Raw genomic sequence first — 27,981 nt, forward strand, 5'->3', positions numbered from 1 at the left:
TTATCGTTTAGTTTCTTGTTATCTTGTGTTTGCGTGTCACATGAGATGTTTCACGCAAACATGGGGGAAGTATTGATGAGTATTGATGAATATCGTTATGTAATGGGGGTGATTGCTTTTAGGAGGTGAACCTAAAACGTTTTGAATCTCCTCGTACAATGTTATTGTCTAACCACCAGCTGTGCCCTAAAATTTCCTTGTCTTACCCCTATGCAGGGTGCACTACGTCCCTAGGATTGTCTAGAACTTTCCTTCATTGGGAATCTGGCCACGGAAAAGCATCTACCTTGCTGGCCACCCCGGTCGTAGCCTGTACACCCACACCCCACTCCTTTTTTGTCCCTCCCTGGTGGATTAGATCTTTTTATTGTCTTTCTGTGTTTTATTTTGCTCTCATATTTCAGATGCCTAAAATGTTTTATTTTTCTATGTGGTTCTTAACACTATATTTGTATTTGCAGGATGAGAGTATGCTGTCTTCAGAGATTGAAACACACTAACTGAATTATTTTTGAGTTTCCATATTTAGGTAAAATCTGTACAGGCAAAATTCCATAAGTGCACTCTTCAAAAGATTAAAGATTGAAAGCAAGTAAACCTTTAAAGGGCCACTGTAAGTAAATATTTTCTATGCCTGTTACTAACTAACTACCCCAAATACGCTTTTTATCAATAGCATTTCATTAACATATCTCTACCGTATATCAGAAATCTTGTCTGCAAATTTAATTGTTTTCCAAACCCACTCTGTGGGTATCCTTTGCTCTGTACCAATCCGTTTACAATACCTAGGTTTCAAAATGGCGCTTTAAACACAAAGTTATTGGTTTAAGTATTTTGAACACGCAGTGCTGAAAATAGTGGGCAGGATAACGTGACATCATCGGCGAATAAAAGATATAACTTTTAGAACGTTATGAAACTTCGTTTTGGAGAAAATATAGGTCAGTAGGTTTTAATTAATGTTTATTAACTTTAATATGTTAGTTGTTTAGCTTAAAAATTATAACAGAAAGTAATCCTTTAAAGAAAGAAAAGATGAAGATGAAAGACCTTTAGTCAAGCTTGTTTTAACCACCATACTGCAGTAAAAAAAGTTACTGAACTATCTTTGGATCCATTCTTTGCTTTGCATGCTGGTACCAGCCCCAGAACTGGACTCTGGGTAATCCATGACTGTTTCCTCTGATGTGTGTCTTCAGGACATAAAGACTATCCTTCTCTGGACTGTGCCTTACCGCTCGATATGGAAGTCCTGTTATGCTGTTACAGGGTCAACCAATTAAATTAGGGGAGTATTGTTTTAACCCTATTCCTTATATTGCTTGTTTTGTATTCTCTTGTATTTGTTTTATTTTTATTGATCATATTGGGTATAAGACATCATATGCTTCATTGGTATTAGTGCACATTGTAGTTTATGTGCTTAACATAGTAACTCTTTAGATAAATGTAACTGTGAACTTCGCAGTATTGTACTCTATTGAATGGCCCACTGAGTATAGAAAATAGGTTTAAGGAAAATGCTGCAACATAGAATAATATTTTAGACCCTTCACCCTTTAGAACATAAGGAGGACACGTCTAAGCTAGAAGTTTATAGTAAATATACAGAGAAATGTTTGTTCAGGGAATAGCATAATTATGGGTTATGAAAGCAAATGTATTTTTCCCTTTCATTAATTAGTATGGTATCTGCAAAGTGAATTTGGTCATTCCTGATGTTTGTCAAAGAGAGTAATTCTTATCATAAAGATGTGTTTACCTTTAAAAGAGTTTGTAGTTTTAAATGATGTTCTGTTTGTATGCTTTCCTCATACAGGAGTGTGAGAGAATTTAGGTTGGAGAATTATAATAGATAGCAGACATCCAGAATAAAGCAACACAAGGTTCTTTTATTTGTTTAGAAGTTCAAAGTGACAGGGTAAAGAAATTCATTAATTTTCATTGACTGTTTTTCATTTTTTCCATTCTTACTACAGGGCAGGCCTTAGCATAAGTTTTGGTATAACCCTTCAGGCCCTTGATGAAGTCTGACAGGTTTTCACTTGCATAGTATTCATGAAGTATCATTTAAAAGTGTATAGAGAAGTTGTAAATTATTCTCTGAGAAATGTCAATGTATTTAGTTTGTATTATATATCAACAATGTTTTGTTTGATGTTAAATGACATAGGATAAAAGTGACGTTTTATTTGGACATAATTGTGATTGTATTGCGGTGTGTACTCATCCTGTACTGTTTCTGTTTGCTTCCTAGACTCCCTGTGACTCGAGTGTCTGCTTGCCATGGGTATCCACTGGTTGCCTTGTCTACCCCATGAACAAACCATCAGATTTCCAGTATCTCCCTGCGGAAGAACCGTGGATAAGCACCCTTACTGCAAATGAACTGTTGGAGAACTGTATTATAGCAAAGTGTCAAGGTGCAGCGCTCTCAAATGGACAAAGACTGTTCTTAAAGTGATCAGAGGCCACCTAGAGACAGTTTTGCTGTTGCTATGTCATGCTACTGTGGAAAAGGAACTGTTGGACATATTGGGGGGTGCTAGCAATGCAGGTGGAGAGATAGAAGATGCAGCGTTGTTTGGGGATATATGGGGGCTGGTTGGGTCTCTGTGCTGGTAGACCGGTAGTTTTGGGAAGGCTGGAAGATAGATGGAAGGTATTGGAGGGACTGTACCTATATGCAGTGACAATTAGCCTATAAAAGTATATCACGACATGCGAATATTTTTCTCTTTAGTATTCTCACAGAGTTCTGTTACCATAATATAAGGCTTTACTAATTTTCTATGCCTGTCTATTTTTATGTTATTCTGTTAGAATAAAAGGATGGTATGTTAGGGGTAATATGAACCTGATGGCAGCCATCTTGTTCTTCGCAGCCATCTTGTTCCTCGCAGCCATTTTGTAATGAATAGACTTTATTATACTGGGGTATTATGCAGTAAGAATTATATGCATGTTATGATAATTTCCTTAGCTGTTCGGCCTTGCCAATGTACCCTGGCCCGACGCCCAGAAATAAGATAGAATAAGATAATGTAAACAAGAGGCTTCAGAATCCTTGTTGTCTCCGCAGATGGTAGTTTGTTATGACTCTGTAATTATTGTTATGAGAAACTCATGTTCCAGTTTTTCCTTGTAAATTGCTCTGTATAACTGTGTAAGATGACGCGGTCCTAACGTGTCATCCCCTTAACCCTGTATGTTACTATAAGAAAGGCTTGCACTGTGCAATAAACAGAATTGGCTTTCGATCATAATGCTGCGTGGTCTGAGTCATTCTAAGGGGCCCTTATCAGGTAATCTACATATGCCTCAGGTGGTACACTAGGCCCCAGGCTTTGGCCTGCACTGACACTTACCCCCTGAAGGGGACACCTAACAATTATATTAGCGCAATCTTTATAAAACAAAATTTCCCTTTGAATTTTAAAAAAACCCTGATGTTTCACAGACCCGCTCTCTGTGATCTGCTGAGTGGGTCTGTTTTTTTTCAAACAGCGCATCGGGCCAGCTGTATAGTCACAGCCCGGCCCGACCGCGCCATAGCACTAAGTGCAGCTCGCTCCTGCTCTGTCAGACAGCACTATGTGCAGAATTATATAACATTATTTTTAATGTTTACTGACACTTTAATATGTTGCGCAAAGCCCATGACGTATTCTTCTTGAAAAGTGTACATAAAAATGCGAATATTTCATATTGCGAAAATGTTTTCGCAACAGAATATGTTCTATTTATTTCTAAATAAATATTTCTCTATGTATTTGATGATAGATGGACTGATATATCTATTTTTTGCGAGATATGTATATGAATATATATTTGTCTAGATATCTCAATATCTATATGGGAATATCGCATTGAAAACACACCTGAGATATTGTTTAATGTGCATAAGAGTATACTGTAAAATATTTTCATTATCTCCATAGCTAAACCTATGTCTATATAAATCCATGTTTCACTATGTATGTGTATGTATGTCAATGTAAAATTCCTGCGTCAACTTTTTTCTTTTAACACCCAAGATCTCCTATATTTGAGCCCTTATAATTTTCGTGTGCAATATTTTTTTTAAATAATTATTTTTAGACAGTGTTAATATGAGTGTAAATGTACCCTGTAATGTACTTTTTAAGTGTTTGTGAAACTTGTATGTTGCGGAAAACTGCTAACTACAGCTCTTTGAGCGCAGAAAGGATTGTTGCGTAAAAGGCGATTTTTCAAGACTTGTAATACCTGCGCAATGGAAGTTGATTGTGAAAAAGACCATATTGCGCACGGAAAACTCATAGGCCTAGATTTAGAGTTTGGCGGTAGCCGTGAAAACCAGCGTTAGAGGCTCCTAACGCTGGTTTTAGGCTACCGCCGGTATTTGGAGTCAGTCAGGAAAGGGTCTAACGCTCACTTTACAGCCGCGACTTTTCCATACCGCAGATCCCCTTACGTCAATTGCGTATCCTATCTTTTCAATGGGATCTTTCTAACTCCGGTATTTAGAGTCGTGTCTGAAGTGAGCGTTAGAATTCTAACGACAAAACTCCAGCCGCAGAAAAAAGTCAGTAGTTAAGAGCTTTCTGGGCTAACGCCGGTTCATAAAGCTCTTAACTACTGTGCTCTAAAGTACACTAACACCCATAAACTACCTATGTACCCCTAAACCGAGGTCCCCCCACATCGCCGCCACTCGATTAAATTTTTTAACCCCTAATCTGCCGACCGCCACCTACGTTATACTTATGTACCCCTAATCTGCTGCCCCTAACACCGACGACCCCTATATTATATTTATTAACCCCTAATCTGCCGCCCCCGCTATCGCTGACCCCTGCATATTATTATTAACCCCTAATCTGCCGTCCGCACGCCGCCGCCAGCTACATTATAGCTATGTACCCCTAATCTGCTGCCCCTAACACCGGCGACCCCTATATTATATTTATTAACCCCTAATCTGCCCCCCATAACGTCGCCTCCACCTGCCTACACTTATTAACCCCTAATCTGCCGAGCGGACCGCACCGCTATTATAATAAAGTTATTAACCCCTAATACCTTACCAGCCCTGAACAGGGCCCTTTGCGGGGCATGCCCCAAAGAATTCAGCTCTTTTGCCTGTAAAAAAAACACATACAATACCCCTCCCCAACATTACAACATTACAACCCACCACCTACATACCCCTAATCTAACCCAAACCCCCCTTAAATAACACTAAGCCCCTGAAGATCTTCCTACCTTATCTTCACCATACCAGGTTCACCGATCGATCCAGAAGAGCTCCTCCGATGTCTTGATCCAAGCCCAAGCGGGGGGCTGAAGATGTCCATGATCCGGCTGAAGTCTTCATCCAAGCGGGAGCTGAAGAGGTCCATGATCCGGCTGAAGTCTTCTATCAACGGTATCTTCAATCTTCTTTCTTCCGGATCCATGTTCATCTTGCAGACCTCCGACGCGGAACATCCTGCTGGCCCGACGGACTACCGACGAATGAAGGCTCCTTTAAGGGACGTCATCCAAGATGGCGTCCCTCGAATTCCGATTGGCTGATCGGAACAGCCAATAGAATGCAAGCTCAATCTGATTGGCTGATCGGATCAGCCAATCGGATTGAACTTGATTCTGATTGGCTGATTCCATCAGCCAATCAGAATTTTCCTACCTTAATTCCGATTGGCTGATAGAATCCTATCAGCCAATCGGAATTCGAGGGACGCCATCTTGGATGACATCCCTTAAAGGAGCCTTCATTCGTCGGTAGTCGGTCGGGCCAGCAGGATGTTCCGCGTCGGAGGTCTGCAAGATGAGCATGGATCCGGAAGAAAGAAGATTGAAGATGCCGTTGATAGAAGACTTCAGCCGGATCATGGACCTCTTCAGCTCCCGCTTGGATGAAGACTTCAGCCGGATCATGGACATCTTCAGCCCCCCGCTTGGGCTTGGATCAAGACATCGGAGGAGCTCTTCTGGATCGATCGGTGAACCTGGTATGGTGAAGATAAGGTAGGAAGATCTTCAGGGGCTTAGTGTTAGGTTTATTTAAGGGGGTTTGGGTTAGATTAGGGGTATGTGGGTGGTGGGTTGTAATGTTGGGGGGGGGGTATTGTATGTGGTTTTTTTACAGGCAAAAGAGCTGAATTCTTTGGGGCATGCCCCGCAAAGGGCCCTGTTCAGGGCTGGTAAGGTAAAAGAGCTTTGAACTTTAGTAATTTAGAATAGGGTAGGGCATTTTTTTATTTTGGGGGTCTTTGTTATTTTATTAGGGGGCTTAGAGTAGGTGTAATTAGTTTAAAATTGTTGTAATATTTTTCTGATGTTTGTAAATATTTTTTTATTTTTTGTAACTTAGTTCTTTTTTATTTTTTGTATTTTAGTTAGTTTATTTCATTGTATTTATTTGTAGATATTGTATTTAATTAATTTATTGATAGTGTAGTGTTAGGTTTAATTGTAGGTAATTGTAGGTATTTTATTTAATTAATTTATTGATAGTGTAGTGTTAGGTTTAATTGTAACTTAGGTTAGGATTTATTTTACAGGTAATTTTGTAATTATTTTAACTATTTTAGCTATTAAATAGTTCTTAACTATTTAATAGCTATTGTACCTGGTTAAAATAAATACAAAGTTACCTGTAAAATAAATATAAATCCTAAAATAGCTATAATATAATTATAATTTATATTGTAGCTATATTAGGATTTATTTTACAGGTAAGTATTTAGCTTTAAATAGGATTAATTTATTTAATAAGAGTTAATTAATTTAGTTAGATTTAAATTATATTTAACTTAGGGGGGTGTTAGTGTTAGGGTTAGACTTAGCTTTAGGGGTTAATACATTTATTAGAATAGCGGTGAGCTCCAGTCGGCAGATTAGGGGTTAATGTTTGAAGTTAGGTGTCGGCGATGTTAGGGAGGGCAGATTAGGGGTTAATACTATTTATTATAGGGTTAGTGAGGCGGATTAGGGGTTAATAACTTTATTATAATAGCGGTGCGGTCCGCTCGGCAGATTAGGGGTTAATAAGTGTAGGCAGGTGGAGGCGACGTTGTGGGGGGCAGATTAGGGGTTAAAAAATATAATATAGGGGTCGGCGGTGTTAGGGGCAGCAGATTAGGGGTACATAGGGATAATGTAAGTAGCGGCGGTTTACGGAGCGGCAGATTAGGGGTTAAAAAAAATATGCAGGGGTCAGCGATAGCGGGGGCGGCAGAATAGGGGTTAATAAGTGTAAGGTTAGGGGTGTTTAGACTCTGGGTACATGTTAGGGTGTTAGGTGCAGACGTAGGAAGTGTTTCCCCATAGCAAACAATGGGGCTGCGTTAGGAGCTGAACGCGGCTTTTTTGCAGGTGTTAGGTTTTTTCTCAGCTCAAACAGCCCCATTGTTTTCTATGGGGGAATCGTGCACGAGCACGTTTTTGAAGCTGGCTGCGTCCGTAAGCAACTCTGGTATCGAGAGTTGAAGTTGCGTTAAATATGCTCTACGCTCCTTTTTTGGAGCCTAACGCAGCCATTCTGTGAACTCTCAATACCAGAGGTATTTAAAAGGTGCGGCCAGAAAAAAGCCAGCGTTAGCTACGCGGGTCGTTACCGACAAAACTCTAAATCTAGGCCATAATGCGCTACTTGTAATCTTGATGTAAGAGAATAAAGCACATTTGAAAATATAAGTGAATTAGAAAGTGTCTTAAAATTACATGGTCTATCCGAATCATGGAAATTTAATTTTGACTTTCCTATCCCTTTAAGTACAAGGTGAGCATACACAGATTGAGAAAGTTGAGTTGAGAAACACTGCTCTCATGTTGGCCATCTTTATATGTGTTCATAGGTAATATTGCTCTCTTCATATGCATATACCTTAAATTGCCTTAATCTGAACCATATAATGTATTTTTTGTTTTAATCTTAACCATATAACATTTTTTAGGATACTTTGTTCCTTTAGATTATATCAGAAGTCTGATCTGCTATACTTTTATAAATTTTGAATAATCACAATATGTGCTTTTAATAACTTGTGTGATTTTATCACCTTCTACTGTGATATTTTTCCTGTTGTAGTATCTTTGGCTATATTTTAGTGCCCTTACTTTTATTTTGTATCTTAAATGGTTAACTGTAGGCAGGTTCACACCTGTTACCAAATGAAATATGATGCAACAGGACTAAATAAACAGGATTTTTTAACTTGCCAGGAAAGATTAAACAGTGTATCACATGAAACACGTTCCCGGAAGTTCATATGGAATATAATGGAACATTGCACAATTTGCTGATAAAAAATATCGACTATAAGATCTGACATTTTTTTCTTTGCATATTATTTACTACTTACAACCTATTCCAAATAAATTTTTGTATTGTGAAAATGTATTTGCCCCAAGTGTTTTTTTGCATTCCAATCAATTGCACATACCACTGTCACTGACAAGGGCAGTCATCAGTATCTGCTTCTCCCTCAAAACCCCACCAACAAAATAACATAACATTAAAGGGATGTGAAACACAGTGCTCTGACAAAATGCAGAAAGACATTTGGCAGAAGGACATTTGGCAGACGGACATTTGGCCGACGGACATTTGGCTGACAGACAGAAAGCTAAAGAATGTTCCGATTTCGGCCGAGGGCAGATACGTTCCAGAGTGCTCTGTTCTAATCAGAGCCTCGGGCGCCGCAACTGCCTCTGGGAACCTTACCATGGGTCCCAGGCTGCACGTTTTGTAATTCTCTGTCTGGGAAATTATCTATCTATCTATCTATCTATCAAATCTATCTATTTATCTATCAAATCTATCTATCTATCGTATCTATCAAATGTATCTATTGCATCTATTGATCTATCTATCTAATCTATGTATCTATCTATCTATCTATCAAATCTATCTATCTCGTGCCGGACTGTTATCTGACAGACACTTGTGTTTCGGCCAAATGTCCGTCGGCCAATTGTCCGTCAGCCAAGTGTCTGTCGGCCAAGTGTCCATCGGCTAAAAGTCCGGCCACGGTGAAACACACATTTTTTTCTTTCATGGTTCAGATACATTAATATTTGAACAACTTTCCAATTTACTTATATTATCAATTTTGCTTCATTATCTTGGTATTCTTTATTGCATGAGCAGCAATGCACTACTGGGAGGTAGCTGAACAAATTAGTAAGCCAATGGAAAGAGGTATATATTTGCAACCAGGCAAGCAAAGTAGAGAGTTTGATTCCTTAAAAAGTCTTAAACTTTATTGGACAACTTTAAAACACCCAAATGGAAGAAAAAACAGCAAATCATACAGAGAAGCGTTCACCAGATGGCTTATGCGTTTCAGCTCGTAGCCGTAGTCATAACCTGACTGGTTATGTCTAGCACACACTATTTAAAAACACAGCTTGATGTTAATAGGTTAAAACAAAAACACACCTCTCTGAATCTCACCTGTGTAATAATTAATTAGTTAAATCATTACCTTATGCAACGACAACAGCTACCTATACTATCTTATCAATGTAAATACATATATACAAAAGATGAGTAGAAGGGGACCCATATCACTGCCAAACAAAATTCCATTCTAAATATTATAAAACAAAGTGAAAGGATTCATAATATGTTCATCATATAGGGAATACACTATATAGAGAGAGAACACATGATATAGCATTCATAAGAACAATAAAGAGAATATAGATATACAAAAATACTTGAACATAATTCAAAGAAAACTGATACATAAACATTAGTCTCAATATTATTATAACTTGCAATGGTAGGTGAATACAGCACTTAGTGTAAAGATGGTGCACGGTGTGGGAGGTAGCTGCAATAGCCTCTGTGATAATGCACTCGTAGTAACACCAGCACCAATATCTTGAATTTCAATACTTTTATTAGAGGTTACATAAAAAGCAACGTTTCGTGGTGAACCCACTTAATCATGCTGTTTGTATAACATTGTTTCAAGCAATTTATATCTTTCTTTGGCGCCAACTGGCTTCAATTTTGGCAGTTTTACACCCCCTAGTGGTTAACAATTGAAATGTGTATACAAAAATATTAAAAACAAATGTATATGACTAAACAGATTATGTATGGCAATAATAAACGTACAAGTACTTTAACATTACTGTGCATACTCATATTATCACAAATATTTAACATGCTTATATTGATTTTTCAGTTTTAATATCTTGTTAAAATATAATCTCAAATAATGTAAACACATAGGTAAAGTACCCTTGGTGTTTTTAACTTATCATATAAAGAAAATTTCTATACAAAGAAATCTTTTCATATAGTGAACTCTTTTCATATAGTAAATTTTAAATTTTAATTCTGCATATAGTTATAATTTGAGTGGTAATAATGTTGAAGTTATAATTTCATGATTTAAGGGAATTTCTTTAAGAGAAACAATTAAGATCAAAATCCCTGTTCAACCCCCTGGGAATAAGAGTATCCAATTGATATATCCATCTCATCTCTTGTTGTTGGAGGATTTTTTCTCTATTTGTCCCATTGCGCTGAACAGGGATGTGTTGTATGATCTGCCAGCTTAGCTGGCTTACACTATGTCCTTTTTCTAAAAAGTGTTTGGACAGGGGTGCCTCCAAATTCTTTTTCCTTATGTTTGACCTATGCTGACTCAATCTATCCTTTACTTTCTGTGTGGTCTCTCCTAAGTAATACATAGAACATGGGCATTTTATGAGATAGACTACGTAACTAGTGTCACAAGTGTAAAATCCCCTGATGTTATAACGTCTGCCATTATGTGGATGATAGAAGTTTGGACCTTTTATAACTGAATTACAACTAACACATCCTAGGCAGGGGTAACAGCCATTCCTTTTTGCTTGCATGTATGTTTGTGTATCTTTTCTCTCTGATCCCACATCACTTCTTATAAGATGGTCCCGGATATTCTTTACCCTCCTATATGCCATTAAAGGGTAATCCCTAAACTGTTCAATACTAGGGTTACAATTCTTAAGTATATGCCAATGCTTTTTTATGGCTTTTGCTACTGCTTGGCTATGTGAGCTATGTTGAGACACAAATACTAGTCTATCTTGTTCTTTAGTTTTTTCTTTAGGTGCCCTAGGTGTAGTGATATCTTTAATTGTTTCACTCAACAATTGTGTAGGATATCCTCTCTGTTTAAATTTGTTTGACATTTCCAACAGCCTTTTATCCTTCACTTCTGGTGTGCTTACTATTCTCTGTACCCTTAATAATTGACTCTTGGGTAATGAGTTGATAAGGCCTTTTGGATGGAAGCTGTTATATTCCAATAAGGTGTTCCTATCGGTCTCTTTTGAAAAGATATCTATGTCGAGTCTATTATGTCCTTTAGTAATCTTAGTGTCAAGAAATGTTATACTCTCTTCACTATATGTCAAGGAAAATTGTAAGCCCCTTACCATAGTATTGAGTTCTCTTGTGAATTCTTCTAGTTCTCCAATGCTGCCCCACCACACGCCAAACACATCATCTATATAGCGCCACCATACTGTACCATACTGTCTAAATAGATGATTTTCATAAACTTGGCGCTCTTCAAACTCAATAACAATATGACTTGTTCTAAGGCAATCAAAAAACCCAACACTAATCGTGTGTCAAAATCTGTAAATGCAGTTGATATAAAACAACACAGAATTACAGAACACAAAATGTATAAGCCTCATAGTAAATAGATAAATTTATTCCTAAAAATTGATAATGTCATAGCCTGAATTTAATCCTAGAGGTACCATGGTCTTCAGTTTAAGTATCCAGAATACCTCCCTTTGGCCAGCAATTGGTCCCGGTCACCTCCCCTTTTAGGTTTCTGAACTCTCTCTATAATGCACCATTTAAAGTTGTCTAATTTACTATCATGTTTTAGAGCAAAGTGCTGTACCAAAGGGGTAGGTGACCTGCCAATTGATATGGTGGACATGTGCTCCCGAATACGAGATTTCATATCTCTTGAAGTGAGACCCACGTATTGGACTTTACATTTGTCACATACAATGAAATGTATGACATATGTAGCAGTGCAGCTGAGACAAGTCTCAATGTTAAAAGACTCTCTAGTGACACAAGATGTAAACGTGTTGGTACAGATGACATACTCACAAGGTTTACATTTCCTGTCACATTTAAACTTTCCTGCACAAGTCAACCATGAATTCCTGGGTTATCTATATCTTTTTGTTCAGTTGGTGATAGTATAGCACCCAGAGTGAGGCACTTCTTGTAAGAGCACCTCAAACCCTTACTCAACACAGTGGTGAATTTATCTTCTGCTGCCAGAAGGGGAAAGTGTTTTCACAGTATTTTGCATATCTCAGGGTATTGGGCACTATACCTGGTAACAAATGTTACCCCCTCAAACTTGCACTTTTCCCCTCTGGTCTCAGAATCTCTCAAGTAGTGTTCTTTAGGTGTGTTCTCAACAGCCTTCCTAGCTCTCTTAATGTCATAGATCTTATATTTTTCTCCAGAAGTCTCTGTTCCAATATGTCAGCCTCTTTCTTAAAATCATCCAGCTGAATGCAGTTCTGCCTCAGGCATGTAAACTGACCCTTGGCAACAGCAAATGGTGTATGTCTGGGATGGCAGCTATTCCCGTGGAGTAGGGAATTGCCGGATATGGGCTTTCGAAAAACCTTCAGGGTTAAATCCAAAAAATAAATAAATTTGCAGCCAGCTTGTGAATCTACCAAGGCATACTTTAAAAAAAAAAAAAAATACCAATAGAATTAATTTAATTAGATAACAGAAGTAAATTGGAAAGTTGTTGAAAATTGTATGCTCTGTCTAAATCATGAAATAGTTTTTTTCAGTTTCATGTCCCTTTAAATAAAATGTTATATATGTATACAGTATAGTACATATTGTTTAATAATGTCTGCAGATTTACTGAACAGAAACATTTATTTAATACTTAATAACCCTACTTTCAAATGCACAAAGCTCTTTAAACAACATTTACAACCTGCCTTATAATATTAACACCAAATGTTATAACACATTGCCCAAACGCAAGAAAACACCCCTACCCCTTGAGATAAACAGCACACCATATGGCACCACCTCGCAGTGTAAACATGAAACAAGATACAAAAAAGACCAACCCTGTCAATTACTGAGAAGAAACACCACCACCATAAAATCATCACCCCTAATACAGAGCAAACATAGGAACCCTGCAGTCGGCCTCCTGACCAAAACCACATTTATTATATTTATCTATCTATATGTAAATATATATATATATATATATATATACACATACCCCTAAATCCACATATACAAACTGATTAAGCAATACAAATCTCTCTTAATGATCCTAACTACTTTTGCATATAAGCTGTTTGTTAAGCATGAGTGATCAAAATATCTGGAGGTGCAGACACTTTGGTTTGGTCAACTACTAACAGTATCATCTGTTTCCATCTCACCCTGCACCTCAAACCAACTCAAATCAATAGCCTGCATGCCGATCCCTAGTTGTACTCCATCATCATGCATTGCAGTTGCTTCCCTCGCCAATAGGTGTAAGATGAGTGTTTGACAATCAACAACTTCAAAGGGCCTGAAACAAGGCAATAACATACATACAATCCCAATTCTGAAAAATTTGGGACAGTATGGAAAATAGGAAAAAAAGAGTAATTTGAAAATTCAATTCACCCTGTACTATATTGAAAACACATTCGCCTAGATTTAGAGTTTTGCGTTAGCCGTCAAAACCAGCGTTAGGGGCTCCTAACGCTGGTTTTGGGCTAACGCTGGTATTTAGAGTCGTGTAGGTAAGGGTCTAACGCTCACTTTCCAGCCGCGACTTTTCCATACCGCAGATCCCCCTACGCCATTTGCGTATCCTATCTTTCCAATGGGATCTTTCTAACGCCGATACTTAGAGTCTTGGCTGAAGTGAGTGTTAGAAATCTAACGACCAAACTCCAGCCGCAGAGAAAAGCCAGGAGTTAAGAGCTTTCTGGGCTAACGCCGGTTCATAAAGCTCTTAACTACTGTGCTCTAAAGTACACTAACACCCATAAACTACCTATGTACCCCTAAACCGAGGCCCCCCCACATCGCCGCCACTCTAATAAATTTTTTTAACCCCTAATCTGCCGACGCAACCCGCCGCAACCTATGTTATCCCTATGTACCCCTAATCTGCTGCCCCTAACACCGCCAACCACTATATTATATTTATTAACCCCTAATCTGCCCCCCCCCCAACGTCGCGCTACCTTACCTACACTTATTAACCCCTAATCTGCCGACCGGACCTCACCACTACTATAATAAATGTATTAACCCCTAATCCGCCTCACTCCCGCCTCAAAAACCCTATAATAAATAGTATTAACCCCTAATCTGCCCTCCCTAACATCGCCGACACCTAACTTTAAGTATTAACCCCTAATCTGCCGACCGGACCTCTCCGCTACTCTAATAACTGTATTAACCCCTAAAGCTAAGTCTAACCCTAACACTAACACCCCCCTAAGTTAAATATAATTTTTATCTAACGAAATAAATTATTTATTATTAAATAAATTATTCCTATTTAAAGCTAAATACTTACCTGTAAAATAAACCCTAATATAGCTACAATATAAATAATAATTATATTGTAGCTATTTTAGGATTAATATTTATTTTACAGGCAACTTTGTATTTATTTTAACCAGGTACAATAGCTATTAAATAGTTAATAACTATTTAATAGCTACCTAGTTAAAATAATTACAAAATTACCTGTAAAATAAATCCTAACCTAAGTTACAATTAAACCTAACACTACACTATCAATAAATAAATTTAATAAACAACCTACATTTATCTACAATTAAACCTAACACTACACTATCAATAAATTAATTACATACAAATACCTACAAATAAATACAATTAAATAAACTAACTAAAGTACAAAAAATAAAAAAATAATTTACAAACATTATAAAAATATTACAACAATTTTAAGCTAATTACACCTACTCTAAGCCCTCTAATAAAATAACAAAGCCCCCCCAAAATAAAAAAATGCCCTACCCTATTCTAAAATAAAAATTGAAAAGCTCTTTTACCTTACCAGCCCTTAAAAGGGCCTTTTGCGGGGCATGCCCCAAAGAATTCTGCTCTTTTGCCTGTAACAAAAAACATACAATACCCCCCCCCAACATTACAACCCACCACCCACATACCCCTAATCTAACCCAAACCCCCCTTAAATAAACCTAACACTAAGCCCCTGAAGATCTCCCTACCTTGTCTTCACCATGCCGGGTATCACCGATCCGTCCACAAGAGGCTCCGAAGTCTTCATCCAAGCCCAAGCGGGGGATGAAGAGGTCCATCATCGGGCTGAAGAGGTCCATCATCCGGCTGAAGTCTTGATCCAAGTGGGGGCTGAAGAGATCCATCATCCGGCTGAAGTCTTGATCCAAGCGGGGACTGAAGAGATCCATCATCCGGCTGAAGTCTTCTATCAAGCGGCATCTTCAATCTTCTTTATTCCGGATACATCTTCATCCCGCCGACGCGGAACATCCATCCTGGCCGACGACTTCCCGACGAATGACGGTTCCTTTAAGGGACGTCATCCAAGATGCCGTCCCTCGAATTCCGATTGGCTGATAGGATTCTATCAGCCAATCGGAATTAAGGTAGGAAAATTCTGATTGGCTGATGGAATCAGCCAATCAGATTCAAGTTCAATCCGATTGGCTGATCCAATCAGCCAATCAGATTGAGCTCGCATTCTATTGGCTGTTCCGATCAGCCAATAGAATGCAAGCTCAATCTGATTGGCTGATTGGATCAGCCAATCGGATTGAACTTGAATCTGATTGGCTGATTCCATCAGCCAATCAGAATTGTCCTACCTTAATTCCGATTGGCTGATAAAATCCTATCAGCCAATCAGAATTCGAGGGACGCCATCTTGGATGACGTCCCTTAAAGGAACCGTCATTCGTCGGGAAGTCGTCGGCCAGGATGGATGTTCCGCGTCGGCGGGATGAAGATGGATCCGGAAGAAAGAAGATTGAAGATGCCGCTTGATAGAAGACTTCAGCCGGATGATGGATCTCTTCAGCCCCCGCTTGGATCAAGACTTCAGCCGGATGATGTATCTCTTCAGCCCCCGCTTGGATCAAGACTTCAGCCGGATAATGGACCTCTTCAGCCCGATGATGGACCTCTTCAGCCCCCGCTTGGGCTTGGATGAAGACTTCGGAGCCTGGACCGATCGGTGATACCCGGCGTGGTGAAGACAAGGTAGGAAGATCTTCAGGGGCTTAGTGTTAGGTTTATTTAAGGGGGGTTTGGGTTAGATTAGGGGTATGTGGGTGGTGGGTTGTAATGTTGGGGGGGGTTATTGTATGTTTTTTGTTACAGGCAAAAGAGCAGAATTCTTTGGGGCATGCCCCGCAAAAGGCCCTTTTAAGGGCTGGTAAGGTAAAAGAGCTTTTCAATTTTTATTTTAGAATAGGGTAGGGCATTTTTTTATTTTGGGGGGCTTTGTTATTTTATTAGGGGGCTTAGAGTAGGTGTAATTAGCTTAAAATTGTTGTAATATTTTTATAATGTTTGTAAATATTTTTTTTATTTTTTGTAACTTAGTTCTTTTTTTATTTTTGTACTTTAGTTAGTTTATTTAATTGTATTTATTTGTAGGTATTTGTATGTAATTAATTTATTGATAGTGTAGTGTTAGGTTTAATTGTAGATAATTGTAGGTTGTTTATTAAATTTATTTATTGATAGTGTAGTGTTAGGTTTAATTGTAACTTAGGTTAGGATTTATTTTACAGGTAATTTTGTAATTATTTTAACTAGGTAGCTATTAAATAGTTATTAACTATTTAATAGCTATTGTACCTGGTTAAAATAAATACAAAGTTGCCTGTAAAATAAATATAAATCCTAAAATAGCTACAATATAATTATTCGTTATATTGTAGCTATATTAGGGTTTATTTTACAGGTAAGTATTTAGCTTTAAATAGGAATAATTTATTTAATAAGAAATAATTTATTTCGTTCGATAAAAATTATATTTAACTTAGGGGGTGTTAGGGTTAGGGTTAGACTTAGCTTTAGGGGTTAATACATTTATTATAGGGTTAATACTTGAAGTTAGGTGTCGGTGATGTTAGGGAGGGCAGATTAGGGGTTAATACTATTTATTATAGGGTTATTGAGGCGGGAGTGAGGCGTGTTAGGGGTTAATAACTTTATTATAGTAGCGGTGAGGTCCGGTCGGCAGATTAGGGGTTAATAATTGTAGGTAGGTGGCGGCGACGTTGGGGGCGGCAGATTAGGGGTTAATAAATATAATATGGGGTCGGCGGTGTTAGGGGCAGCAGATTAGGGGTACATAGGTGTAACGTAGGTTGCGGCGGTGTTCAGAGCGGCAGATTAGGGGTTAAAAGTGTAATGCAGGGGTCAGTGATAGCGGGGGCGGCAGATTAGGGGTTAATAAGTGTAAGGTTAGGGGTGTTTAGACTCAGGGTATATGTTAGGGTGTTAGGTGCAGACTTAGGAAGTGTTTCCCCATAGGAAACAATGGGGCTGCGTTAGGAGCTGAACGCTGCTTTTTTGCAGGTGTTAGGTTTTTTTTCAGCTCAAATGGCCCCATTGTTTCCTATGGGGGCATCGTGCACGAGCACGTTTTTGAAGCTGGCCGCGTCCGTAAGCACCGCTGGTATTGAGAGTTGCAGTGGCGGTAAATTATGCTCTAAGCTCCCTTTTTGGAACCTAACGCAGCCATTCTATGAACTCTAAATACCAGCGGTATTTAAAAGGTGCGGGGGGAAAAATACACGCGTAGCTAACGCACCCCTTTGGCCACAGAACTCTAAATCTAGCCGATTATTAACACATTATTTGATGTTTTACTTTGTGAATTTAATGTAATTTTGAAAATATACACTCATTCCAAATCTGATGACTGCAACAAGTTCCAAAAAAGTTGGGACAGGGGCAATTTAGGACTAACAGCAATGTGACAAGTTGAAATAAGAAGGTGATGTGAAACAGGCGAGGAAATTGTGTAATCATATTATATAAGGAGCCTCCTATAAGGGCCTAGTCCTTCAAGAGCAAGGATGGGTCAAGGCTAGCCAATCTGCCAACAGATGTGTCAGCGAATAATCCAACACTTTGAGAACAACATTCCCGAAAGACAAATTGGTAGGGTTTTGGGCATTACACCTTCTACAGTGCACAATATAATTAAACGATTTAAGGAATCCAGTCAAATCTCAGTGCGTAAAGGGCAAGGCCTAAAACCCCTTCTGAATGCACGTGATCTCCGATCCTTCAGACGTCACTGACTCAAAAACCGTCATGACTCTGTAATAGATATCCTGACATGGGCTTGGGAATACTTTTGTAAACCTTTGTCATTCAACACCATTCACCACTGCATCCACAGATGCAAGTTAAGGCTTTACTTGCCATACATCAACACGCTACAGAAGCGCAACCACTTCTCTGGGTTCGGTCTCATGGATGGAGATGGACAGTAGCACAGTTGAATCATGTTTTGTGGTCCGACTAGTCAACATTTCCGTTGTGTTATCCAGGCCAAAGAGGAAAAGATCATACCAAGCTGTTATCAGTGTCAATGTCCAATAGCCAGTGCCTGTCATGGTATGGGGGTGTGTCAGGGCCTATGGCATGGGCAACTTGCACATCTGTGAGGGCATTATTAATTCAGAAAGATATGCATACATTTTGGAGCAACATATGCTGCCATTTAGATGTTGGGGTAGATTTAATAAATGGCGGGCGGACATGATTCACTGCAGCAAATCATGTCCGCCATACGCTGTCGGCATTTATTATTGCACAAGCATTTCTGGTGAAATGCTTGTGCAATGACGCCCCCTGCACATTCGCGGGCCAATCGGCCACTAGCAGTTTGTGTCAATCATCCCAATCGTATCTGATCGGGATGATTGCAGTCCGCCACTTCAGAGTCTTACAACTGCTGCTTCTTAAATCCTGATTCCGGCCAGCATATGCTGCTTAATAAATTGGTCCTATCGTCTTTTCCTGGGGCTGCTAGCATGGCCTTCTTGGAGTCCTGACCTGTCTCTGATTGAGAATGTGTGGCACATTATTAAGCGCAAAATAAGGCAACAAAGGCCCCATATAGTTGTGCAGCTGTAAAGCAGGTTCTGTGCCTACATCAGGCTAAAGTAAATTGTGTGACCATTGTGTCACTTAAAGAACACATTTTTTCCATCATTGACATGTACACATAACTATTGTAAGAAACACATACCTGTATACTGCGCATATTAAAATCCCTCATAGAACAAATCACAATGTTCACATGCATGTTATAGAGTTTGACATGAGAATCAGTATAGGCCCTAGCATGTATCAATGTACATTGTATGCCCACATGGACATATATCTGACTGTGCTAATCCCTCTCATCATTTGACTCCTCCACAGAACCTCCTTTCACGAGGATACAAACAGGCATGCCGCCACCACCACCACCACCAGTCTTCAGGCAACCACATGAACAGTATGCTCCCAGGCATGAGCATGGTTGGATAGCAATTCAACCAAACAAAACCGGGTGAGTAAAACAATCTGGAACTTTATTTCTTCATTTTAAAATAGGCAACACGCTATTAAAAACATATAGCACAGACAAGGGAGACTAGTCTCCCTTGTCTGTGCTATATGTTTTTAATAGCGTGTTGCCTATTTTAAAATGAAGAAATAAAGTTCCAGATTGTTTTACTCACCCGGTTTTGTTTGGTTGAATTGCTATTTTGCGGCAGAGGAGAGTGCCGTCCGGAGAGAAAGCATCCAAGCTGGAGCATAAGACCTTTGGAGTATCCAGGGAAATCCCACGCAAGCAGCGGAACCAGACCGCCAAGACCGGTGACACTGAAACCCATAAGCACGTTTACACATCATAGAAGAGCGACGCAAATCTCAGGATTGATCCCACACACTACCAGTAGATGGACGGTCACATGGTCGGGAAACCAAGTGACGTCAGACGCTGAGTTTCAGACGCGGGGATCAGAAGCAGAGCAGCGGACAGTAAGGATTCCTTTCGGAACAGATCCAAGGAGGTGAGCCGCATTATTGCCCTATTGTCACTGAAGATGTTGTCGCTTGATGTGTGCCTTACTTGGTATTAGTCTGAAGAAGAGGATAGTACCGGACAGAGGTTAAAAGGGTGTCACCGATAGCGGTAAGAAAAATATTGTCACATCTCAAGCAATGTTCATCTATGGTTGTAATTAATTCTCATGGTTGGATAGCTTCAGTTGAGGACCCGGGAGTGATGCCACCACCATTGCCATATGACCCCTGGCAAGATTCCTGGCCAGAGGAATATTCTTCTTTTGGCTTTGAGGGGGAGCCAAGACAGCCACAAAAGGTCCATGTATTTACCCCCCCCCCCAACACAATCTCATGGCAGTCATGGCTTTTACCCACAGACTATGTCACAAGAAGTGCCAACTGGACAGGCTGAGTGGTCACACACTGGTCATCAGTGGGACTATCAATCAACCCTGAGAGCTCCACCATCCTCATCACTTGGGCGAGTTCCACCATCCTCATCACTTGGGCGAGTTCCACCATCCTCATCACTTGGGCGAGCTCCACCATCTGCAGATGAAAATATAGCAGAAAGTACTCAAGCACCAGCAGATACAGCTGAACCTGCCCCACCAGAAACATCAGATGCAGCTGAACCTGCCCCACCAGAACCAGCAGATTCAGCTGAACCTGCACCTCAAGCAACTAGAAGCCCTGCTGCTCAAGAGCCTATGGATGCATTGTATTCTCCCCTGGGTGAGGAATACAGTGCACTCCAGAGGAGGCTCATAACAAGCTCCGAGAGCAGACAAAGAGGCCAAGAGAGGTTCCACAGGAGCCAAGAGAGGTTCTTCAGGAGCCAAGAGAGGTTCTTCATGAGCCAAGAGAGGTTACACAAACGTAGCATAGAGCTGCAGAGGGACATGGCAGCATCATTAAGTGGAAGTGTTCAAAACCAGTCACAGATTATGCGAATTCTGTCTGATATGGAGATGCAGATGGACAATAGATGGCGAGAACAAAATCAACTCTTGGGTGTGTTGGTTGAGCACTTTACACACCAGCAGGACACTGCCTCCAGCCTATCATCTGTGGCCAGCACACCAGCAAACACATCAGAATCTTCTCAAACCAGGAGAACAAGGAAATCCACTACAGTCACCTCAGCTCCCTCATCCAAGAAGCCAAAAAAATAAATAAATATTCTTATACTTCACCATAAATCTTGTCCTCTGTTATTTACCATATAATTGTCATCCACATCCATGTGAGGTGTGTTTTAGTACACTAAGGCCTAGATTTGGAGTTCGGCGGTAAAAGGGCTGTTAACGCTCCGCGGGCTTTTTTCTGGCCGCACCATAAATTTAACTCTGGTATCGAGAGTTAAAACAAATGCTGCGTTAGGCTCCAAAAAAGGAGCGTAGAGCATTTTTACCGCAAATGCAACTCTCGATACCAGAGTTGCTTACGGACGCGGCCGGCCTCAAAAACGTGCTCGTGCACGATTCTCCCATAGGAAACAATGGGGCTGTTTGAGCTGAAAAAAAACCTAACACCTGCAAAAAAGCAGCGTTCAGCTCCTAACGCAGCCCCATTGTTTCCTATGGGAAAACACTTCCTACGTCTGCACCTAACACCCTAACATGTACCCCGAGTCTAAACACCCCTAACCTTACACGTATTAACCCCTAATCTGCCGCCCCCGCTATCGCTGACCCCTGCATTACACTTTTAACCCCTAATCTGCCGCTCCGTAAACCGCCGCAACCTACGTTATCCCTATGTACCCCTAATCTGCTGCCCTAACATCGCCGACCCCTATGTTATATTTATTAACCCCTAATCTGCCCCCCACAACGTCGCCGACACCTGCCTACACTTATTAACCCCTAATCTGCCGAGCGGACCTGAGCGCTACTATAATAAAGTTATTAACCCCTAATCCGCCTCACTAACCCTATCATAAATAGTATTAACCCCTAATCTGCCCTCCCTAACATCGCCGACACCTACCTTCAATTATTAACCCCTAATCTTCCGATCGGAGCTCACCGCTATTCTAATAAATGTATTAACCCCTAAAGCTAAGTCTAACCCTAACACTAACACCCCCCTAACTTAAATATAATTTACATCTAACGAAATAAATTAACTCTTATTAAATAAATTATTCCTATTTAAAGCTAAATACTTACCTGTAAAATAAATCCTAATATAGCTACAATATAAATTATAATTATATTATAGCTATTTTAGGATTAATATTTATTTTACAGGCAACTTTGTATTTATTTTAACCAGGTACAATAGCTATTAAATAGTTAAGAACTATTTAATAGCTACCTAGTTAAAATAATAACAAATTTACCTGTAAAATAAATCCTAACCTAAGTTACAAATAAACCTAACACTACCCTATCAATAAAATAATTAAATAAACTACCTACAATTACCTACAATTAACCTAACACTACACTATCAATAAATTAATTAAACACAATTGCTACAAATAAATACAATTAAATAAACTAGCTAAAGTACAAAAAATAAAAAAGAACTAAGTTACAGAAAATAAAAAAATATTTACAAACATAAGAAAAATATTACAACAATTTTAAACTAATTACACCTACTCTAAGCCCCCTAATAAAATAACAAAGACCCCCAAAATAAAAAATTCCCTACCCTATTCTAAATTAAAAAAGTTACAAGCTCTTTTACCTTACCAGCCCTGAACAGGGCCCTTTGCGGGGCATGCCCCAAGAAGTTCAGCTCTTTTGCCTGTAAAAAAAAACATACAATACCCCCCCCCAACATTACAACCCACCACCCACATACCCCTAATCTAACCCAAACCCCCCTTAAATAAACCTAACACTAATCCCCTGAAGATCTTCCTACCTTGTCTTCACCATCCAGGTATCACCGATCCGTCCTGGCTCCAAGATCTTCATCCAACCCAAGCGGGGGTTGGCGATCCATAATCCGGTGCTGAAGAGGTCCAGAAGAGGCTCCAAAGTCTTCCTCCTATCCGGCAAGAAGAGGACATCCGGACCGGCAAACATCTTCTCCAAGCGGCATCTTCGATCTTCTTCCATCCGGTGCGGAGCGGGTCCATCTTGAAGCAGGCGACGCGGATCCATCCTCTTCTTCCGATGTCTCCCGACTAATGACGGTTCCTTTAAGGGACGTCATCCAAGATGGCGTCCCTCGAATTCCGATTGGCTGATAGGATTCTATCAGCCAATCGGAATTAAGGTAGGAATTTTCTGATTGGCTGATGGAATCAGCCAATCAGAATCAAGTTCAATCCGATTGGCTGATCCAATCAGCCAATCAGATTGAGCTCGCATTCTATTGGCTGTTTTTTATTTTGGGGGGCTTTGTTATTTTATTAGGGGGCTTAGAGTAGGTGTAATTAGTTTAAAATTGTTGTAATATTTTTCTTATGTTTGTAAATATTTTTTTATTTTTTGTAACTTAGTTCTTTTTTATTTTTTGTACTTTAGATAGTTTATTTAATTGTATTTATTTGTAGCAATTGTGTTTAATTAATTTATTGATAGTGTAGTGTTAGGTTAATTGTAGGTAATTGTAGGTAGTTTATTTAATTATTTTATTGATAGGGTAGTGTTAGGTTTATTTGTAACTTAGGTTAGGATTTATTTTACAGGTAAATTTGTTATTATTTTAACTAGGTAACTATTAAATAGTTCTTAACTATTTAATAGCTATTGTACCTGGTTAAAATAATTACAAAGTTGCCTGTAAAATAAATATTAATCCTAAAATAGCTACAATGTAATTATAATTTATATTGTAGCTATATTAGGATTTATTTTACAGGTAAGTATTTAGCTTTAAATAGGAATAATTTATTTAATAAGAGTTAATTTATTTCGTTAGATGTAAATTATATTTAAGTTAGGGGGGTGTTAGTGTTAGGGTTAGACTTAGCTTTAGGGGTTAATACATTTATTAGAATAGCGGTGAGCTCCGATCGGAAGATTAGGGGTTAATAATTGAAGGTAGGTGTCGGCGATGTTAGGGAGGGCAGATTAGGGGTTAATACTATTTATTATAGGGTTAGTGAGGCGGATTAGGGGCTAATAACTTTATTATAGTAGCGCTCAGGTCCGCTCGGCAGATTAGGAGTTAATAAGTGTAGATAGGTGTCGGCGACGTTGAGGGGGGCAGATTAGGGGTTAATAAATATAATATAGGGGTCGGCGGTGTTAGGGGCAGCAGATTAGGGGTACATAGGGATAACGTAGGTGGCGGCGCTTTGCGGTCGGAAGATTAGGGGTTAATTATTTTAAGTAGCTGGCGGCGATGTTGTGGGGGGCAGATTAGGGGTTAATAAATATAATATAGGGGTCGGCGGGGTTATGGGCAGCAGATTAGGGGTACATAAGTATAACGTAGGTGGCGGTCGGCAGATTAGGGGTTAAAAATTTTAATCGAGTGGCGGCGATGTGGGGGGAGCTCGGTTTAGGGGTACATAGGTAGTTTATGGGTGTTAGTGTACTTTAGGGTACAGTAGTTAAGAGCTTTATAAACCGGCGTTAGCCAGAAAGCTCTTAACTCATGCTATTTTCAGGCGGCTGGAATTTTGTCGTTAGAGCTCTAACGCTCACTTCAGAAACGACTCTAAATACCGGCGTTAGAAAGATCCCATTGAAAAGATAGGCTACGCAAATGGCGTAGGGGGATCTGCGGTATGGAAAAGTCGCGGCTGTAAAGTGAGCGTTAGACCCTTTAATCACTGACTCCAAATACCAGCGGGCGGCCAAAACCAGCGTTAGGAGCCTCTAACGCTGGTTTTGACGGCTACCGCCGAACTCCAAATCTAGGCCTAATATTGTTAAAACATATAATAAGACCTGTGTGGAAATGGCAAAAAAAGGTAATATTATCATGTTTATGACATATTCATGTTCTATAAACCACATCACATAGTTGTGTATGAAGGGTACATATAGTAATATTCACTTATAAGATGTAAATCAGGGTTTCTCACATCCAATATAAATTGACACATGGGTATATATATATATATATATATATATATATATATATATATATATATATAAATAATAATGTATTTACAGAAGGTGTGAACATAAGGTATAAACATCCATTTTCATTCTTATTAATGATAGTCAATAAATCATAGTGACCTAAACATGAATTAAACAAATGAGACATTTTCAGTAATTAGGGTGGTTAAGGGAAGGGGGGTGGGATGTAGTAGTTTCACTTACATGCAGTGGAAATCCACAGTATGTAATTCTGCAAGACATGATATATACACATGCAATGGTTGGTGAGGTACAGTCAAACATCATAATACATGTGAATGTTACGGTTTACTGTACTTATGAACAAGTAACTTACAGGTGAAGTATTCACGGATGACAAAGTCCCTCACTTAATTCCCCCTCAGTGTCCCTCTGTCCACATCCTCAGGTACAGGAACCAGCTGCTGATCTTGGTCTGGTTCTATGTCCCCCAATATACGTGTGTCCACAGCAATGTTATGTAGAATACAACATGCATTGACAATGGAACACACTTTGTTGGGGTTATACTGTAAAGCTCCGCCTGTCGAATCCAGACACCTGAATCTGGTTTTGAGAAGGCCAAAGCTCCTTTCTATGACATTTCTGGTACTTATGTGGGCCTCCTGGTACCTGAGTTGTGGCTCTGTAAGGGAGGGGTGCCAAGGGGGATAACAGCCATGGTCTGCAGCCATACCCTACATCACCTGTCATGTAATATATGTATTATGATTACTACAGGTTCATCATGTGCTCATGTGGATTTCATTTAAAAGATTTATTTTACAAAAACATTAAATTGGTGCATTGTAAGCAATCTACTCTTATGCCAGGATTAGTCTAAACAAAATTCTATTTTCATGATTCAGATAGAACATGCCATTTTAAGAAAATGTCCTTTTAAGTGAAAAACTATTTATAGTATACTGTCCCTTTAAAGGGACATGAAACATTTCTTATTTCATGAGTTAAAAAGAACCTGCAATTTTATTCAACTTTATAATTTACTTCTATTATGTAATATGCTCCATTCTATTGATATCATTTGCTGACAAGTATATTAGATATGCTCATTAGCTACTGATTGGTGGCTGCACATAGATGCCTCATATGATTGTTTCATCTATGTGCATTGCTATTTCTTAAACAAAGGATATCTAAAGAATAGATCAAATTAGATAATAGAAGTAAATTGTAATGTTGTTTAACATTGTATTCTCTATCTGAAACATGCAGGGGCGGACTGAGACCAACCAGGGCCCCCGGGCAAAAGTGTGACAGGGCCCCCCCCCCACACCCTTTTTGCTCCACCTACCTACCTCCTCTGTCCTGCCTCCACCCTATTGCCCCTCCACGTCATCTGTGTGTGACCGAGAGAGAGAGACAGAGAGAGAGAGAGAGAGAGAGAGAGAGAGAGAGAGAAAGTGTGTGTTGTGTGCGCATGACAGAGAGAGAGTAAGTGTGTGTTGTGTGTGTGACAAAGAGAGTGTGTTATGTGCATGACAGAGAGAGAGTAAGTTGGTGTGTGTTGTGTGCGTGACAGAGAGAGAAAGAGAAAGTGTGTTGAGAGAGAGAGAGATCCAGCTAGAATGTAGTAGGCATTCAATTTATTTTGTAAATTATAGGCATGGCTGGAAATTTCCAGTTTCCACTAGTCCCATGTTTATAAAAAATTGCAGACAGGGCACATACACACATACTCATACACACACACACACACACACACACAGATATACACTAAAACACACACACACTCATACCCACACACTCACTTATACATACACACACACACAGATATACACTGATACACACACATATATACACGCATACACACACACACACTCACTCATACATACACACACACAGATATACACTGATACACACACATATATACACGCATACACACACACTCACTCATACATACACACACACAGATATACACTGATACACACACTGATACACACACATTATATACACGCATACACACACACTCACTCATACATACACACACACAGATATACACTGATACACACACATATATACACGCATACACACACACTCACTCATACATACACAAACACAGATATACACTGATACACACACATATATACACGCATACACACACACACACTCATACATACACACACACACACACAGATATACACTGATACACACACATATATACACGCATACACACACACTCACTCATACATACACACACACAGATATACACTGATACACACACATATATACACGCATACACATACACACACTCATACCCACACACTCACTCATACACACACACAGATATACACTGATACACACACATATATACACGCATACACACACACACTCATACCCACACACTCACTCATACATACACACACACAGATATACACTGATACACACACATACACACACACTCATACCCACACACTCACTCATACACACACACAGATATACACTGATACACACACATATATACACGCATACACACACACACACACTCATACCCACACACTCACTCATACACACACACAGATATACACTGATACACACACATATATACACGCATACCCACACACTCACTCATACATACACACACACAGATATACACTGATACACACACATATATACACGCATACACACACTCATACCCACACACTCACTCATACACACACACAGAGCCAGGAGGTGAAGGAAGTTAATGAGGACAGCTCTTTTACTTTTTTTAAATTCAGTAACTGTCAATGAGTGTCCAGGCCAAGATACTATGGTGATAGAGAGAGCCTGTGACATTGTGCCTGGGCACTCTGTGTA

The 27,981-nt window shown here is 39.4% G+C and overlaps 2 long non-coding RNA genes across 2 annotated transcripts in view; one reads left to right on the forward strand and one right to left on the reverse strand.

The window, feature by feature from the left end:
• LOC128639998 (uncharacterized) overlaps positions 1-3,269 on the forward strand; it is a 120,682-nt gene extending 117,413 nt beyond the window's left edge. The window contains exon 2 of the long non-coding RNA XR_008399280.1: positions 2,261-3,269. This is a non-coding gene — a long non-coding RNA (uncharacterized LOC128639998). The remainder of the gene's footprint in view (positions 1-2,260) is intronic.
• The window catches only part of LOC128639999 (uncharacterized), a 96,726-nt gene extending 70,053 nt beyond the window's left edge, over positions 1-26,673 (reverse strand). Inside the window, exon 1 of the long non-coding RNA XR_008399281.1 lies at positions 26,481-26,673. This is a non-coding gene — a long non-coding RNA (uncharacterized LOC128639999). The remainder of the gene's footprint in view (positions 1-26,480) is intronic.
• Between the last annotated feature and the right edge of the window lie 1,308 nt (positions 26,674-27,981).

This window comes from Bombina bombina, chromosome 9 (genome assembly GCF_027579735.1).
Source record: "Bombina bombina isolate aBomBom1 chromosome 9, aBomBom1.pri, whole genome shotgun sequence".
NCBI classification, from domain to species: domain Eukaryota; kingdom Metazoa; phylum Chordata; class Amphibia; order Anura; family Bombinatoridae; genus Bombina; species Bombina bombina.